A 19,219-nucleotide genomic window follows, 5' to 3' on the forward strand; every position below is an offset into this window, starting at 1 on the left:
TCTAACTGACTGCCCTAATTAGCTACGATTTTCACAGTACAGACAACATGATGAGCTAATCGAAATTTGCAAAATAATGACGTACCTCCAGCAAATATTCCTCCTCCTGAGGCCCAGTCTTAGAATAACAATAATGAGACCATTATTAGAGGAGGGCATTAAAATGCTGCACTGCTGCTAAACAGAGAACTTAATTGTTCTGGTCTTGTCCATTGAATCAACAACCTATTGTTGTGGACTTGAAAAATAAAGGACTGGAGAATGGGTGCCATAATGATTGGTCTGTGCTGCCATACCAGCACTCTGTAGAATTGTTTTCCTTTTGAAACTCTTGATGGACTAGTAGTTTTGTTTAAAAGTAATATAAAAGCCAATTGTCTGCATAAAAAGTCCTATTTATTGAAATCTTTAGAAGCAGTTGCATGGATTTGTTCATGACCCTCAAGATAAAAACATAGGGACCATAATAATGCTATTTGTGGGGACTACTACTTGTAGTGATACTGCTTGTAGATAACGCTGTCCTGTCTAGCTACTGCAAAAGGAAGGCATTTCCTTTGCAGACAGAAATCATGGCAGAAGGTCAAATAGTGGACAAACCCAAATCATCTGTAAAAAATGAGGATGATTTATTTTTTAAAAAATGACCTAATATGTTTGGTCATCATTTACAATTTGGGGTTCAGGACAAACCGATAAAGATATTTCTAAGCAGTCACAAAACAGGACTTCTTTTTGCTAATTAGTTTCTAGATATTAATTTTTTTTTTCTTCGCCTCCAAAAAATTATACCCTAAATTTTGTCATTGGGAAACTTAATAATATACACCTCAAGATGCAGTGACTGAACTGATGCAAATTGTAGCTTACTGTTAGCTTTGGATAGTCTTTATGTAAATCTGTGACTGGGAAGAAGAGACATCTAAAATCTCTGACATGCCTTTTAATTTTGGGGTTTTTTAAATTGCTAAGACATTAGAAATCACAGCTTTTCACAAATGTTTAAAAAAAAACATGGTCTTGAGAAAAAATATTCTCCCAAGTCAAAAATCATAGTTTTTATTACATAAAAGCATTGTTAATTAACACTATCCTGGATTCCTCTTTTAGTTTTCTCTGCAATAGGACAGTTGAAAACTCAAGCAACAATAGTTTTACACCTTGGAATGCAAACTAAAATCACATCATATTGTATTTTTATAGTTATGCCTCTTAATAGATCTTCCTACACAAAAATTGCTCAAAAATTAGCTATGACCCTAGATTAATGTAAACATATAAACAAATTAATATAAACGGTAACATTTGGGCTTGCAAGAGTTGCCATTGGTAATTTGCTATTAATTTCAATGGGAAAAAGTTTAAGGTTTCATTTTTCTCATCAAAATACTTCCTATCAAAATATTTTAAATCAATTTGAGAAAAATAATTGTGAAAAGGGAAAAAAAAAATAGGAGAGGAAAACTTAAAGGGTAACCCAAAAGGTATTTTCAGCTGTTCTAGGAACTGCTCATAAAATAAAAAACTTTCTTTCATGCATTTGCAGAACATCTTTTCTTTAAAATCCTTTATTTTGTAAATTGAAAAAATGTCTAATATAAAGTAGTATTAAATTGTAAATAAGACCTCTTGTTTCATTCAATCCATGCTTTGCTTCATTTATCTTCATCTTGTTAAGCTAAATTAATTAACAATCTCTGTGTTGCACACTTTCTCTTTTTATTACATCAAATAATGGCCTGGATAGGGGAGAAAACCCTCACCACAGGGATCTTGAAACACTACCTTGAGGAAGAGTCTCTTACATATGCATTGCTTTAGCAATATTAACTAGTTGGATGTTATGACATTTATTAAATGGATCCTTCAATCCTTCACTGCTGTAAAATAATTGTTCTGATTTTGTGAGAAACAAAAATGTTTTTTTAAAAAATCTGGGGCTCGTAGTAGATCATGTTTACAATTTGTGAGCCACAAGTGCCAAAAAGAAAGCAAGCACCTAAATAGCTTTAATCAATGTTTAATATAAAAAAACCCTGCAACTTTTAAATACAATTTCTGGCCAACTGTGTATAACTGTGTATGCAGTCCCAAACATATTAATGTGTCAAATTACTCAAACCAAGTTACCATATCATCTGTGAATGTTCAGTATATAATTAATTGAATGTCTTGGACAGTTTCATGGGTAAATCTGGTTATTTAGACATTGTAATGGGGCGCAATGTGTTAAACTATTAGGCAAGTTTTCTTCCTTTAACCTACATTATGGCATCTAGAGCAAAAGGACAAAACAGTAAAGCCTTTTTTAATCTCACCCAGATCAAACAACCCTCTTTCTCCAATCACAGCTTTGTGCGTGATATCTTTCTGCTAGTGTTTCTTATTTAATTAAAACAGACACTGACAGAAGGACATGGATTAGGACTGTAATGATGCATTTACTTAGATTAATCGGAGGCTCCTTTTGGAGTAATGACTTAAACAAAGAACAAAAGGAAATTGTTATGAAACAGCCTTTTATCCCAGGCAAAGGTCAAATCATGAGGTTTTTAATTTTGTCAGCCTCTGTTATATTGGACCTTTCTACTGGAACATGAGAAGTGCTTCTCTCCCCTTCACCTCTGAGCCAAGCCAGTTATTATAATATAGCCATTAAAGCTGCAAATTAAAATGTCTGATTTTAAACCAGGTTGCTTAGCTTTCAAAACCCTCTAATTAGCATGTTGTGCATTGTTGTGAGGGAAAGAAACCTGAAATGCTAATGACCTGCTGCCAGGTGACCACATTGCTGTGCAAAATAATACAGGCTCATTCGAGTAGTAGTAATACTAATAACACCCAGCTCTTATGAATTACCCAGCTCCAGGTCTGCTCTGTACCACATGTGCTTAAAGAAGCAAGAGTACATCTAGCCAAAGATCAGAGTTCAGTAGTCAGCACAAGAGATTGTTGTATGTTAACTGGGAAGAAGTCTGTGCCCATTTAGAGGCTGTGAGGCAGGAGAAAAAAACATTTGGAATCACTGTGGGCTAGGTGATACCTGGGCCAGGCACAGAAAAAAGCACAGAATGGAAATTTCTCCCCCTTTTGGGCAGAAGCTACAGATACATTTCTGTATATATCAAAGTAGACAGCCCCAACTTGCTGTGATAAATTTTGCTCATCTTCTTTGTTCAGTAAAGGGCAGCAATGCATGAGAACACCCCAAATACAGGTATACTTTTGCCCTTTCCCAGTTTACCATTCATTGCAACAAGTTCATTGAACACACAAAATTTAGATGATGGTATTTCCTTAAAATATGCTACAAGAGAAAGTCTGGTAATGCATTTTCAGAGATTCAAACTGAATAGAAAGCATTTCCTTAAATCTCATGGTTCTTGAGACTCTAGGTTTTTGAATATCAGGTTTTTAGCAAACTTACTTCACACAAAATTTTGAAAGAAAAGAACTCCCACATTCCAGTGACAAAATGAGGCTTTAAGTAACTTCCTTTTTTCTAAACTGCAGAAATATTCATTAGTCTTCTGCACCACCAAAACTGTACACAGTCCCAATCCCCCTCGTGCCATGCAGTCCACATCTCTGGCAAGCCAAAATGTCACCCAGCCCCCAGAGGAGCACAACCTGATACCAACAAAGAAGCAAAGCTTTGCCTCCAGTGCCAACACTGGGTCCAAACAGCAGCAGCAGAGGCAGCTGTTCAGCACCACAAATAATACCATCCTGGTAAGGCCAGAATCATTACTAGTCAAGATTAACCCCACTTAACCTGATTTTCACCAACAGTTGAGGGAAAAACTACTTTCTCTGTAACTTGACATCTTCACCACAAAGATCATGGCCCAAGCCCTTCCAGACATACCAGCACAGCGTTGACAGCGTTCCTCAGAGGTCATAGTAGTAGGAAGTTGGATAAGATATTGAACAGCTATGCTGGCCTTGATGTCTGCTCATTCCCAGAAATCTCCTGTCTTTCTCAAGGGAACCCTGACCATTAAGGGACAAAAAATTACAGCAAAATGTCTTTTCAGTAATTTTTAATCCTTTGTTGAATTATATTTTACTTACAAGTTTATCAGCCTGGAGGGAATTTACTGTGTGAATTCAAATCCCAGTGTTCCCAAAATTGCTTCTCAATGAAAAACACAATCCGATTCCTCTCCAGATAAATTATCAAGTGACCAGGTTAGGCAAATTAAACTGTATGCATGGTCCTTTATATATTATAATCTTAAACCTATGTGTCAACACGCTGTGTTTCTTGTATTCTTTTTATACACATTCTGCCATATTTTTGCCACTATGCACCCTTACCATGTATTCCCAATCCTGAAAAAGAAGGACAACTTGCCTTGGAAAATATTAACATGAAAGCCACTTACATGAGCTACATTAAAAATGAAACTACATTTTTTTGCAAAGATGGAAAATTCAATTTACTTAACGCTCAAATACCTGTGCTGTTAAAAAGTGGCAAACAAAATCTTAAAAAAATTAGATACATAGTTATATTCAATGTGGTTAGAAATAGCCTGAACTTCACAGTAGTCTTCTACAACTTTGATATGTCATCACCCAGTACTACCATTTATTTATTTGTTTAAACTTCTGTTCAGCCAAGATAATCACATCTTAAGATACATGAACCTGTTTCCACAGACACATGTATCATCCACTAGTGTTCTTTGGCTGCCGTTTGGTTGTTATTTTTTCCTGAATAAAACCACCTCTGTGAGACGAAAACACACTGCTAAATTTATTTTTAAAGAAAAGAAAAAGAGCTAACATCAAATGAAAAACAGACTTTGTGCATAGTGATAGGTGGCTCTATCCTTTACAACTCACAGTCAGGAAATTCTCATTATTTTCCTTTGTAGAATTCAGCTTAACTGTGTGTTTTAGAGGCATCTTGGTAAGGCTACTGCATTGATATGCACAACGCAAGTACACTGTTTCCCAAAAGTTCTATTTGTTCCTTAAAATATATCAAGTATGCCAACACTCTTTTAGTGAGTAAGTAATAAAATCTGCATTAGTACCCTACACAGAGTATGAATTCACGCTTTAAGATCAGAGCTGCTTAGATAGCAAATTATCTGCATCATTTCCCATTTAGCAGCTATAGAGCTGTCCAGGTACAGTCTGTGCCTCCATGAATACAGTACTTCATGTCCAGTGTTTTTTGTTGAATATCCATGTGTTATGCAGAAAAACGTGTTAAAAAACAGCGGTCATCCAAGAATCCAGTGCAGGAGCCTGACAAGAGTCAGGTTGTCACAGCAGCAGCTAGAGGCATAGTACAGTAGATATACTGGTAAAGCAGACAAATACTACACAGTCCTGCTGCTTTGGTACAGAACAAGGTCCTGATTAGCTTTGAACACATCACAAATTCAACTGGGTCCATTAAACTGTACCTCTGAGTAACTACAGTGCTCTGTCACATTGACCCTGGGAGCTCTGAAAGCCAACACTGAGCAAAGAGAATCTGCTTCCTCACTTTTCCAGCATCATTTTCATACAGCTGAGCAAAAGTCTCAGTATGCTCTGGGATGATGGACAGTAGAATAAAACATACCTCTGGGAAAAAAAAAAAACATTGTCAAGTCATTGAAATTTCATGTATCATATGTAAGGAGATTTGATCCAAAGAGAGGAAGAAGAGGGAAGTGAGCTCCTGTTATGTCTCTTTCCTCAAGTAGCCCCCTAGATTAGTATGTGGTTACATATATTTATATATATCTACATAATTCAACCTGGACAGTATGGAAAAACATTTACATAATGGAATCTATATAACAGTCACGATGGAACCAGATTCTCTTGTCCAAATTAACAGCTTGCACAGAATAGGAATTTTCTCTATTTTCACATACTGTGAAGGAAGAATGGTTCTTATCTCTGAACATCAGCAGCTGCTCTCAGAGTTTTCCCCATTATGCACAACCTCCTTCAGCTTTTTCCATGTGTTCTTCTCGACAGGTACTCTGTATCCTGATCTACCTGGTCAGTCCATACTGGCATCACTCTATTTATATATAATATATCATATAACATATTATCTATCATATAGTACAGCTTTTTGTGTCTGTGAGTTGAGAGAAAGCAGAACTGTCTACTCCTTGAATTTCCAAAACACTGCGTCTGGGCCATACAAACCAGCTCTCTTTCAGCCCTAACTACAGGACCAAGCAATTTAGATATCTGAATTCAAGCCAGATTGCCACATTTACCACTAGAACTTCTTTTTACTGTTTCACTCTTTTGCAGTCCTAGATATCACACCTCACTCCAGAACTCCATTCCCATCTGAGTTGTGACACAATGCACGAAACATTGCTCAAATCCTTTACAAATTTCTTATTTGGTTTTGGTACTATATAAATTGGGTTTTTTACCCCTGAATTACCACTGAACCTCTCACCCAATGTGTTAAACTTTCTTCACAATTGGAGACTTCATATTTTTATATCTGCTAATTTTTTAAGTGCTGAGGATAAACAAGGTAAATTATGGAAGAAAAAAAATCACACACTCAACTCCATCCTTTCTTGTTATTTTCACTTGATTTCAACAAATGATAAGGCTATTATACTCCAAACTTCTTCTTTTTGCTTCTACAAAAGAATACTGATCTATTCAATTCATTGGTGATTTTACAGTGAGTGTCCGAAATGAATTTGATAAATAATTTCCTATTGTATATGTGTATATGTATATATATATAAAAAGAAACTGTTAAGGGATTTCAGTTTGCTGTTGAGGCCAGCACAGCTTAGAGACAGAAACCACCATGCATATACAATTACAGTGTCAGACTTACACCCACAAGATAGCCATATGGTGAACTTCAATATCTCCTCATAAAATTATTCACCAGGCAAATTTTAACATTTGGCCTACAATTTTCCCACTAGTCAAAATTTCCCAATCAATATTGTCTGGTGAAGGAAGTACACAAAAGAGCAAGGCCTAGTTTTGACTCAGCATCTGGCATGCTATTTACTTCTTTATGCCTGGGTTTACCTTTGTGTAAAACATCTTAACAACATCTTAATAAATCACCTTTTGCTACTGCTTTCAGATCTCCTGTGAACAAGGAGGAATGAGAGAATCTGAACCCCTAAGCAGAATGAAACAGGGATCACTTCAAAATGAAGCCAAATAAATTAACATAAAAGTTTGTGGGGTTGCTTGGTTTTAATTGCATGGGTTCGACTCAATGATCTTGAAGGTCTCTTCCAACCTAGTGATTGTCTGTGTGATTCTGTGTGTAATTTTTTTTCTCTAAGGTTGGAGCTTTCAATACCCAATTGTAGTGGGTAGCCAGTTGTACCTCTGCATTGTTTTATTACAAAGTGAATCAGAACAGACAAATTAATCAAGCCAGGACAGTGAGTGCACTATGTTTATTTGATATATCCTGTCCATATCTGTCTAAGGTTCAGACTGAAATCCTGCTCCAGCTGCATCAGCTTTCAGGCTGACAAATCTTTCTGAAGCTGTGCCACACAGTGTTTCAGGCCTGGAAGGTGCTGCAAACGGGCATTTTCACTACACTTCTCAAAGTCCCAAATATCAAAGTTTCACACATTAAACCCCTCAAAAGATTCACCTGTTGCAGCTTTATGATACGCACCATCCAGTCTTCGAGCACTCTTTTTTTTTTCTGCCCATATAATTATCAGTTTTAAAACTTTCCTTTCTAAAGAGTGGAAAATAAAATATAACCTATATAGAAAGTGAAACCACAACACAGAGACTCTTTTATAACTCACTGTGAAAAAGCTTAGGGTAATAGATTATGAAAGTGTCCGTTTTGGTACATATTAATATTTTGGGGTATATCTAAACCTTTATGAAACGCCTATTCCAATGCAGCTGGAAACTATCATACGGAAACTAAAGCAGTTCAGTAAGCAGAGTGATGCTTAAATAAGTAAAACCACCTATATTTTCTAATTACTGTAATCAATTTCACATTCCACCAAGCTAACTTAACACATCTATAAAAGTTTTGCTGGTAACCACAGAGAAGGAACTGTACAACTACCTGGTTTCTTCAACATTTGTGAAAAATATGATTATCCCAAATGGGTTTCTATGATTTGTATATGTATGTGTGTGCATGTGCGTGTGTGTGTGTGTGTGTGCACCTATGCATGTGTGTATACAAATATATACATATGTAGGTCTATATACACACGTGTATAGTTACATTTAAGCAAAATCATTAGATTTCTTTCAAAGCTCACCACTTAGAGCAGATGGAAATACAATGGTGTTTCTCTGCTTGGTACCTAAAAGAGGACACCACAAGATTCAGAACAGAGTAAGGACTGCATGTGAACAGCCTCAGCGAACAGATGCCTCAGCAAAGGAGGAGGCAGCAGAAATGAGAGAATGAGAATGGCAACAGCTTTGGTGAGCCCAGGATCTCCCTACAAAACTGCAGGAACTTCTGCCTAGCATCTGTATTTGATGGGAAACTTTGGCAAGCACTTCCTTCCAACAATCCTCTTCAAATTAGAAAAGGGATGTGAGAATTTAAAGAGTTAAATGCATAAATTTGTAGCAAGGTTTAAGGTACTCCCACATAGAGTGAATATCTTGAATCCTAGAAAGACAGCATTTTGCTTTATATTTTTCCCTTCAAGCCTGCACGTTTTGTCATAACATGTCATACACAGTCAGCCTTCACTTGGTATAATATTTGTGTTGCCATGCAGTTACACAAATGTTTTTTCATTTTCTTTTAGAATAGCCTGCCACCCATGTTTCTCTAAACAGTGGCCCATCAGTCCAGCTGCTTAACATGTACAAGCTGAACAGTAAAGTCTCATCTCGCCCCCATTAAAAGAGTCCTTTCCTTATTTCATTAGCCAGAACATATGGGGAATTAATAGGACTTCAAAAATAATGGCGTACATCTGAAAGGAATCCTGATTTCATAATATCCCCACATTCCACTATAACTCACTGCATCTGATCAGCATTTGGCATCACAGTTTTAGCACAAGCAAGTGTAAGAGACCAAGGTAATCTTTCTTCATTTTTTTTTTTACACATGGATATTTCATAACTCCACTCAGTGCTCTTTTTCTTCTGTTTTTATTCTCCCTGATTCTTTGTATGAAATATGAAGGACTCGCGAGTATGAGTATCAAATTTATGGTGGATGCCTGCTATACCACACATTATAGTCTCGCAGTTGTCTGCCCTGCAGTAGGGAAGATTTGCATAGTGTTTAAATGGGCGAGAGCTATACAAACTATAGTTAAAATATTATTACATTTATGTGTTTTTCTATAACTAGCAAAAAAAAATAATATTTTATTCCTCTTTAGGGCAACATTTTAGTGCGATGCGGTAATACCACAACCTAGTATATCTTGTTGATATTTAAAATCTGAACATATTCCCTTCTGTAATTCTTTCATCTGTGTGCACGATTTATACAGTAGCTTTGAGAAGGGAAAGAATGAAGTGTTTGCCTTTAATCCCGAGGGGGTTTTATATGGGGTCGTTTTTGTTGGGCTTTTTTTAAATCATTATACTCTCCCTTCCCATCACTGGTGACCATCATTGCAGCACCATACCTTCAGCTGTGAGCTTGAACACACAGCTCCCCAAAGCCAAAACAAATGGTGCTTTTCTGATTTAGAACAAGAGACACTGAAAGTAGGGGGAAAAGCTTAAGCTTCCCTTCTTTTTGAATTTCAGCGTCACCTCTCTTATGAAGCATATGACATAGCAACCTAGCCCATATGACAAATTAGAAGAATAGCTGCAGCAATTAAGATTACAGAAAATTATCATATCTTTTAGCAGCAATTAAATATTGTGTCATCTTCGGGGGAAAATGTTTTAAATCATATTTTTACATGATGTTTGATAAGTCAGGCAGTCTAACTTGTAAGGCTTTTCTGTTACAGGCTACAAGATGAAATTTTGTGCACCTGATATTTCTCCTCTTAGGAAGAACTAACGCCTAAGAGGAGGGGAATTCCCACTTGCAGGAAATCCAGCACATGGTAGACACAGAGAGACAGAAAGATGGCTGGAAAGAGGGTAAATACCAACAAGTAAAAGGACAGAAGATTACTTTGGCTGTTGCACAGGAGTTACAGAAAAATAATTTAAAAGAAAAGTGTTGGTTTTTTTTCTCCGCATGAAGTCCAGAGTACACATTTTATTATAGTGAGCTCTGACTTAATTTTCCAAGACTCAGCCTGAGACAACAGCAGCTGACTACCAGCTCAGCAGTGAGAGGTCTAAAATTAGTATTTTTAAAAGTCTTTTTATTCTCATAAAATTTGTACATTAAAACTGACATTTTAAAAGGTTACTTCTGTGGAGAGGAACTAGCAGCTATCAAAATCTAAAAACACCAATCAAACGCAAACGTGTTTGAAACTAAACTCCAGATAGCACAGACAAATCACCGTGCCAAGCAGCGGCACAGAGCGGGCGAGAGCTTTGGGAAAAATTATAAATTAGGTAAATCTTCAAGTTATAGTATTATTGCATCAAAGCTGTGGTTTAGACATCCTAGTGCTAACTGCCAAACTGTCTGCATTATTCTACGTTGTTAGCCATACTAAGTGGATTTCCAACCACTTCAAACAAATTATCAATTCCAATTGAGCAGGTTTGTGATAGAGCCAGAGAAAAACGCTTTCTTTTAAAGCTTGCCTGCTCTATTTTTCTGCCTTTCTATAAAATATACCTTATTTATATGGACTTCTATATACTTTCAGGTAAGAAAAACCAGCTACTCATTAACATGTCCACAAGTGTATTAAAATTACATTCAACCCACTCTTTTATACGTAAGGGTTTGGTTTTTTTATCTATCACATACAGCTGTAAGTAGAAGAGACAAGTTAGTCCAAGGACATAATGTCTTTCAGGCTCTATAGCACTTAGCAGGTTGCTGAGCCTCCAAGGCCTCACAGATTTTACCAAGACTTTTCACACAATCAGGTAAAGAGAGCTAAGCCAGTCAGCAGATGTCCCATTCAGATAACAAAGAGAATATTTTAGTGACAATGTGAGAAAACAACAGTATAAATGGTAGAGAAACCCACTGAACCATAGAGCTCTTTTCTCCTCTACAAAGAACCATTGACTTGAGCTTGACTCTGACATTCACTGTAGTCCTCAGCAAAGGGAAAGTCAATGTGCAAGCTTTGTCACAAGAGATCCAAATAAGAATCAACTACAACAATGGTTCTATATTTTAATTTCCTCTCTGGATTTAGCAAGTATTCATTCATACAAGATCCTTTAAAATACCACATTAGTATATGAAAGACTCCCGTCATATGTGTCATCATTAAGTTGATCTACAACATCATCCTTAATGATTCCATAGTCCTATTGCTGCAGTTGTTTCTTCAGTTTCAGCTCAACACTGCGAATTTTCAGTGTCCTCAAGTCCAAGTTAGCAATTTTAAAACTTTCAAACAAGAAATGGCTGTTGGTATCCAAAATGTCTACACCTACTTGCAACCCAGTGAAGAGGTAAAAGCACTGTGGTGTGAACAAAGCCAGTTTTAGCATTTATTAAGATCACTTCAATTCCTCAAGTGGCTCTTCTTAGAGACCATTACCTCAGCAAAATGCGCACACCAAACCATAATAATAATGGAGATAACCCATCTGAAGAACCAAGTTTGGGGTGTGGTTCTGAATTTGTGGTTTTGAATCAGGGAAAAGATGTCTACACTCCCTGTGTTCTTGCACTCCTCTAAGGCCAAGTTTAAATAAAGAAGAATACTTTTCAGCTATCTTGGACCACATTTCAATGGCAAGGGAACTGTGAATGAAAGAAGTTTACAAAGGGGACTGTTAAACATTAAAGTATAGTATAATCACTGTATGAATTAGTCATAGCCAGTTTAGGCACTGTCCAACCCACTTTCCAACCATCTGCAACAAATGTGCTCCATTAAAACAGAACCATATGGAAAACAAGCTAGCAATTAACACAGCTTCTATGCATACCTCTAATACAGCACAGATTTTAAACTTTGAGTGAAACTGACTGCTGAATTACTTCCATATTGCTGCTGTTTAGACCTTGGCAACACATATTTATCCTCACTCACTACAGTATGTCATCCCAAGATACTGCCATATCATCAAAATAAGCATGAAAAAGCCACCCACAACTGAGCCACTCGTGGTTTATAGTCTCTGTTAATAAAATACTTGCAGATCAAAGTGTAACAGACTTTTTCAAAGATTTGTAGTACATTATTTACCAGTCAGTAGCAAAACAAATAGCTAATGCAGGGCAAATCAATTAATTTAATTGCTAATTGGTGATACCTTGTACTATGGAAAAAAAGTCTCCAGGTCTGAGGAGTTTTGTCCTCTCACAGATTTTCTGAAGTGCTAGAGATGCTGCATTTAACACTGTGATACTTCCAATCCAAAGGGGAAATGCAGAATTCCTAGTTCTAAAACTCAAAGCACTTACGAATGCTCAAGGATAGTAATATTTTGGGGGTTTTTGTTTAATAAAAGAACAAAACTAGAATACTTCATAATTTTACCTGACTGTACAACATGGAGAAAGGGAAGTTTATGATTAAAAAAAACCCTAATTATATGCAAAATCAAGCCAAAGTGCCAATGCTCAGTACATACCATATGTCCCTTTCTACCCAGTCCATCAGAGCTCTTCACTTGAAAAGCCTGGCTCTTTTATTCAGCCTGTAGATATGTGTTCACTTAAACTCAACAGTTCAGCCTACAAGGTTTGGTCAGGCAGCTCACAGCACTCACATTGCTCAGGTAAAGAAAACTTTAAAAACTGTACTAGGGAAAAAATATACCCAAATAATAAAAATACATACTGAATATTTAAAACATGACATTTGCAGTGCAAATTAAACTGCTTTATGACACATAATATTAAAACTGGGGGGATTTTATACTTGTTTGGGTTTTCCTTAGTAACTAGAATTCTAGTTTAAAGCACCCATATTTCCTCAGTTATCCAAGACAAAGTTAAAAAAACTAGCTACAGGCATCATTTTGCCACAGATTTGACAATATTCCAAAGAAGAGATTAGTTTCATGAAATATTACCCCAGCACCTACACAATTTCAAAAGCATTGGAATTCTTGAAGCAACCTTTCACGATTCTAGGTCAGTGTGGGCCAAAATGTTTCCAAAGACTCACAAGAAAATATGATGAGCCTGGAAACAAAAGATTAAGAAGCAGAATTTCCTGAATTTCTCACACTGACTGAATTCTGTTCAGAATTTCAGGAGAAACAGAAGTTTCTCCCTCATTAAGCAGAAAACAAGAAGAAACTGTAAAGTAAGCTCCACACATATTCCTGTATGCTTTTCATACCTTCAAAGGTTTGAATATTGACAGCAATAATACATTGTCCAAGACTAATACATTCATTAAATAATATAACTTAGCTATTATTATATAGGTCTGCAGCTGTTTCTTAATTTTGTCCTTAAAACTGTCAATTGCAATAGTTATATAGAAGATACAATGTTTGTTGATGGATTTTAATTACCAGCATTTCAAGATGTGTAATTAGACTCCAATTTTAATTTTTTTTCCAGTAAGGAAAATTCTAGAAAGCTTTGTCCTGGAGATGTTCTTCCACCTATTACACACCCATAGGCTTAGGCACATTGACAGAAATAAAAGGATATAAGCATGAATCATCTTAAAATTCGCAGTTTGGGAAGACATTATCAGAAATACTTAAATATCTAATACAAAAAATATCTAACTTGGCTTAAAAATATACCCGTAGCATCTGAAAGAGCTAAAGTGTCATTGAATGGGATTCTGATTAACAACATTCTGGTTTAATAAAAGAAGGTTTCAGCGACAGCCATATTGAACATCAGTTTGCAAATATGACTTTAAGTAAAGCATATGTATGTGTCAACAACTGGCTTTCTGCCACTACATTTATTTTCTACAGTCATTAAGCAAATGATACCTAGCCAAAAAGTCGAAAAATATTCCAGTGGTATTAGTACTGAAAAAAATGCAATGCTTTGGAATTAGCACCTAAACCTCCTGCATCCCCCATAAATTCTGACTAATTAAATTCCTACTATGTTATTCCTCCTGTTTTCCTCACAGCTGTTTTATATATTTTCACCTGTTTCACTTCCCATTTTGTTCAAGTAACAAAAAAAGCTTAACCTTCCTTGATTGACAGAAAGGAATAACAATATTTAATTAACATCACTTCATATCTGACAAATCTTAAACTCCACTCAGTCAATAAGGCTCTATGAAAGTATTCCCCCAACATTTTTAAAAGCTTTTTAAGAAAGCTCAGAACACTGTGTTCTTAATTCAAAAGCACATGCCGAGTTAATTATGGTCTTATGCTTTGACCAAAAGTAGGATTTGTGGGATTTTCTTTTTCTTAAGTCAAAGGATTCAAAAGTAATTTATGAATGATACTGAAATAATGCACGAATTAGCTGCTAACATGCTGTTAGTTTCAAGTGTTAATATTTTATTTTTTTTTCATGTGCTGGGAGGGTCAGCATTAAAGTCATGCTGAGTTGAAACTCTATTTATACTAAAAACTACATTAACTAAACAATCATGTTATTCTACAGTCCTCCTACTTACTTTTAGGTTATTGCTCTTGACTAGGTTACTTGTTTGGGAGATTTCTGCACAATTTCTGCCAATTCAAATATAGACATTTCCAAAGCTAAACAAATCCTGTAACAGTGTCACATATACTCTCCCTAAAGTTACTCCTCTATGTACATGATGTTTAATTCATGTTCCCACATCTTTGTGAGCAGTTTCACTTCAGGTGTATACTACACACATCCTAATACCTCACTGCTGTGCTGTTTAAGCAACTTGTTTTACCATGACCTTGTTATTACTTACAAAGCAAATTGTTTTATTGTGACCTTGTTATTACTGACATGTTTCCAAAGGGTCACAAATTGATGCAGGGCACATTCTCAGGTGTGTGTGCACATGCACACAAATGTAAAATGGCAAAATTCAGTAATGTTTATCAAAAGCATTGCTATCTATGTCTCAGTTGGATTTTAAAGAGCATCAAATTTCCTGTACATTATTGATTCAAAATGTGATCTTGGGCTCTAACTCACGTGGGATCAGCACCACTTTTCTCCCACACTGTAGCTGACAAGCAGAAAGGGCATTGAGACTGGGGCAGCTTGCGGAATAAAGAGCCATGGACAGCTTTCTCTCCCCGACTTCCCCTTTCCCTTTGTGACATGCTTCTGAAGAGCAGACTAAGCCAGGCAAAGGCCAATAAAGACAATCTGTAAGGCCTTCCCTAGCACCAGCCTTATCCAGTCCTAGCTTGGGTCAGGACCAAACTGAGTTTCCCTGAATTTCTCATGCTATTAGACCAGCTTCTATATTAACTTATTTTTTATCAGTAACAATAAACACTAATAACCATAAGCATTCATCCAATGTATTCTGACAATCATTTCTGTTAGGATAATTTTAGTAAGCTATAAAATTATTTCAGCAAGATAAAGTTCTCTCAGAAATGGTGGAACAAGTTATTCTCTAACAACAAGGTAGGTGGAAGATTAATAGGGTTTTGCCATAGTGTTATGAACCCTTGCCTAACACTTTTACATCTATTCTGCCTACTTTATACCTCTTGCCACACTAACTCAATGAACTCCATGTGACTGTTTAGTTCTTTGCAAGAGGAGTGTGCTTTTAAATCAACAATGTGAAATGTGAAGTCACTTCTGCACTATCCATTCGGCAAATAAATATGATCTAAAAAGTAATGTATTCTGCAGCTCATACTTCTACTGCATAATTTCAAAGAGAATGTTTGTCCTATTTCAGAGGTTTTGAAAGCATCTTCAGCATATTCAATCATCAGTAAGGTCGGGGTTGCAGAAAAATAACACAGCATTATACGATACAGAATTAATGGAAAGGCCATGCCCTCCCAGACTCAGGGAAGAGTATGGCTCAGTGACCAAAGTGAAATAATGCAAAACCAATTTAATTTTAGGGACAGGTGAGCTGTGGACATCAAGGCTACATGAGGAGAAAGGGCACCTGGGCATCCAGAGGCAGGTACTGGGCAATGCAAAGTTGCAGCAGGTGCAGCACAAGCCTGCTAAAATCAATGTCAGACTGGGCATCACAGTGACCATGAAAACAGGGGAACTGAAGCTCTCAGAACCAAGACAGAAGTTAGGAAAAGCAGTACATCATGAATGCCAGTGCATCCACTTGTGTGTCTTGCTGCAAGAGAAAAAAGCAGCTTGCCAAGTAGCAAGTAATGTTTCTACTTCCATCTGATTTTTTTAACTTTGTATGCAAGACACTTTTATACAGAAAGCATGCAAAACATGCATAGTTTTTCACAGAATAAAATGCCAGTATTACTTTAAATAATACTTGGGAAAAGAAAGCTGCAGTGACTGAAGTGATAGGAAAAATGAGAGCTGCTTAAAAATCTCTCAATGGTCTCTCAAAAACCAAAAAAATTTCTATTTAAGTTTTCTACGTTTTAGCTTCTCTTCTTGCAATATCTGCCAATGTAACGTAAGGATGGACTTAAGAATAAGAGCAGCTCTAGAATTTGCAACATTGTTAAAATTTGTAAATTTATTTGTAAAGAAAAAAACCACTCAAATTCAAGCTGCTATCGGACTTTTTTTGTCCAATTTTTTTAATTAATCCCTTCTATCTATTTAAATAATGAAACAAATCAAATAAAAAGACAGGAGGAATCTAGACCTCCTGGTAGAATAAAGAAGAAGGGACATAACTAAGGAACAGAGGAAAAAGCAAGGGATGAGTACATACTTAATGTCTTAGAATATATCAATTTTAATTCTGATATCTCAGTACTAATGTTTTGGGTACCTTAGTTCTATAAAGTATATATTTTAATAAACCTATATCAAAAGTAGTAATCACTAAGAGAATATCAGAAAACCTCCAAGAATTTTCCCCTCAACTACCCAGTAAAGAAAGACTGCAAATTGTTCTAAAATATTTGTGATGGTAACCCCCTCTTCTTTCACTCAATACTCCCAGTCTTATGCTTGAATAGACGAAGGAGAAAAAGGCTTATTGATTATTCAGTCAGTGATGTCTCTTGGATAAACAGAAAAAAGGTTTGCCATAGAAAATATCTACAATGAACTCAAGATAATTAGGGGGGGTGGGGGGAAAGCAACAAACAACTCTTCATTCATCTGCTAGAGAAGTTACTGCATTTCTAGCCCAGAAAAAGCAATTATTCAGACCTTGCCTCCTCTATTTCCTACATTGCTTCCTTCTTCTGATGAACAAGAGACCTTTCAACACAGATGTGGTAGTCTTGCTTTCTTTTCTGTTTTCTGCCCACAAGTAAATTTATTGCTCACGCCAGGTTGATGGCCTCTGAAACTGAAAGGGCTCCATTTATCCTGAGAAGAGGCATGCCACCGGCCACACTGGCCTCTTCACATTGCCCCACCAGTCCGCATTGACCCTGACCCAGAAGGAGCCAGCGTCAGCAGTGGACAGATAGATCAGGTTCCATTTCCATTTCAAGCCTCATACGATCCCTGAAGCTGCCAAAAAGCCATCAGGCGATGCTGGTACCTGTGGGTCCTGTGGACACCCCTGGGGATCTAAACCATGAGCTAACATAACACAGAGACTCTAGTTGTCAAAATGTAACCAATACATGCTATTATTTACTTGGTTGAGTTCAAATCAGAGGCCTTTGCAATGACAGGTTCCATTTTCTAATTAAATCTTTCTTTTGCAATCCAATCCCAGGAGTGGGGGCAATAAAAAAAAGCAACCAAAAAAACCCTAACAAATTATGAAATCAGCATTTACTAGAACAGGGAAAGAAGAGGGCTCAAAAACTGAAGGTCATGAGCCCAGGCCAAACACAAACATTTTTTGTGTGTAATTCAGTTCTGAAAGCCTTACCATGAAGTGTAGTAGGAAGAAAATCATCCTTCACGGGCTTTCAACTGCACCACACAAAAGCTGTTTTGTTGTTAAATATCTGGTGCTCACTGTTGGAACTTAACTTGCCTTTTTTACATTTAATAGCATACACTTTAAGTGGAGTCAAAATGGTTACTGCAAAATTTGAGTTGAGGAGTTTCCCCACAAAGAGGAGATCTCAGTTAGAGAGAGAGAGAGATTACATCGACTTTACCTAGAGATATCAAATGAAAAAAGGTAAGGCAGAAAGGACAGCAGAGAAGTTGCTGTGTATTGTTGGTCACTAAGGCAACCCATTTTTAAAAGACCTATCATACATTACCACCTAGATAACCAGTTGTGTTCCTCTTCTAAGCAGACAAGAAAACCTTAGGAGAGATGAGTAATGGGAAAAGTTGTCCAGGGAGGTTGTAGTGACTGTACCTTTGGAGTTTTGGCAAAACCCATCTGGATAAAGCCCTGAGTAACCTCTCAGACCTCACATATGACCCTACTGTGAGCAGGAGGCTGGACAAGAGATCCCTTTCAATCTGAATTTTTCCACAAACTTCATCTTCAGGGAAATATCAGGGAAACATGACTGAAAAACATTGTGACAGAGTGATGGGTATGAACACAGAGCAACGAAGGCACTAAACACTACCTGAATTATGAGGCTTTTTATTCTGAAGTTCTGCTCAGAGATGGGTATTACTGCTGTGATGGTGGACAAAGAAAAAATAAATTTGTTTATATTATCCCTTTTACCATCCTCTCTAGTCACTAGTAAATGTACTATTGCAGAACCATTAGCGTTTAAAGCCTTGAAGCCTTGGTGAAGATGTAGAGAATAACACAGAGAGTACAGTGAATGATGAGTAATGTGGCTAATCCTGGTGTATAGAACGGAATCTGAACTAGGCTTTCAGGAAGCAACAGATGTTAGGAGATCTCAGACAGCTGGCCACAGCTTCCACAGCCATGCTTGCAGCAGCTACACAGAGGCAGGGTGTGGGAAGAAGAGATCCAGGTGGCACTGCAAGATCTCCCAGCATCCAGGAGATCTCTCCAGTTCTGGAGAGACACCAGAAAAATAAGGCACCTTCACATTCAGCCCCTTTAGGCATTCAGCTCTTTTAAACCTTACTGCTCCTTTAGAGCAGTAACACTCTGGAAAACTCAGTCAATGTCCCTTCTGGTAGCTGTGGCTGCTGTGCACACACTGGCTCTGCAGAGTCAGGAAC

The 19,219-nt window shown here is 36.9% G+C and overlaps 1 protein-coding gene across 5 annotated transcripts in view; it reads right to left on the reverse strand.

Annotated features, from left to right (window-relative positions):
* SOX6 (SRY-box transcription factor 6) overlaps nucleotides 1–19,219 on the reverse strand; it is a 368,642-nt gene that overhangs the window by 265,191 nt on the left and 84,232 nt on the right. The window contains exon 1 of one of the 5 annotated variants that reach the window (XM_015629863.3): nucleotides 5,424–5,567. The exons of the other annotated variants lie outside the window; for them this stretch is intronic. The gene's annotated coding sequence lies outside the window, so the exon portion shown is untranslated. Of the gene's footprint in view, nucleotides 1–5,423; nucleotides 5,568–19,219 lie in introns of those variants that run through there. 5 annotated transcript variants of the gene reach the window in all.

The sequence above is a fragment of the Parus major genome, chromosome 5 (assembly GCF_001522545.3).
Source record: "Parus major isolate Abel chromosome 5, Parus_major1.1, whole genome shotgun sequence".
In the NCBI taxonomy this organism is placed as follows: Eukaryota; Metazoa; Chordata; class Aves; order Passeriformes; family Paridae; genus Parus; species Parus major.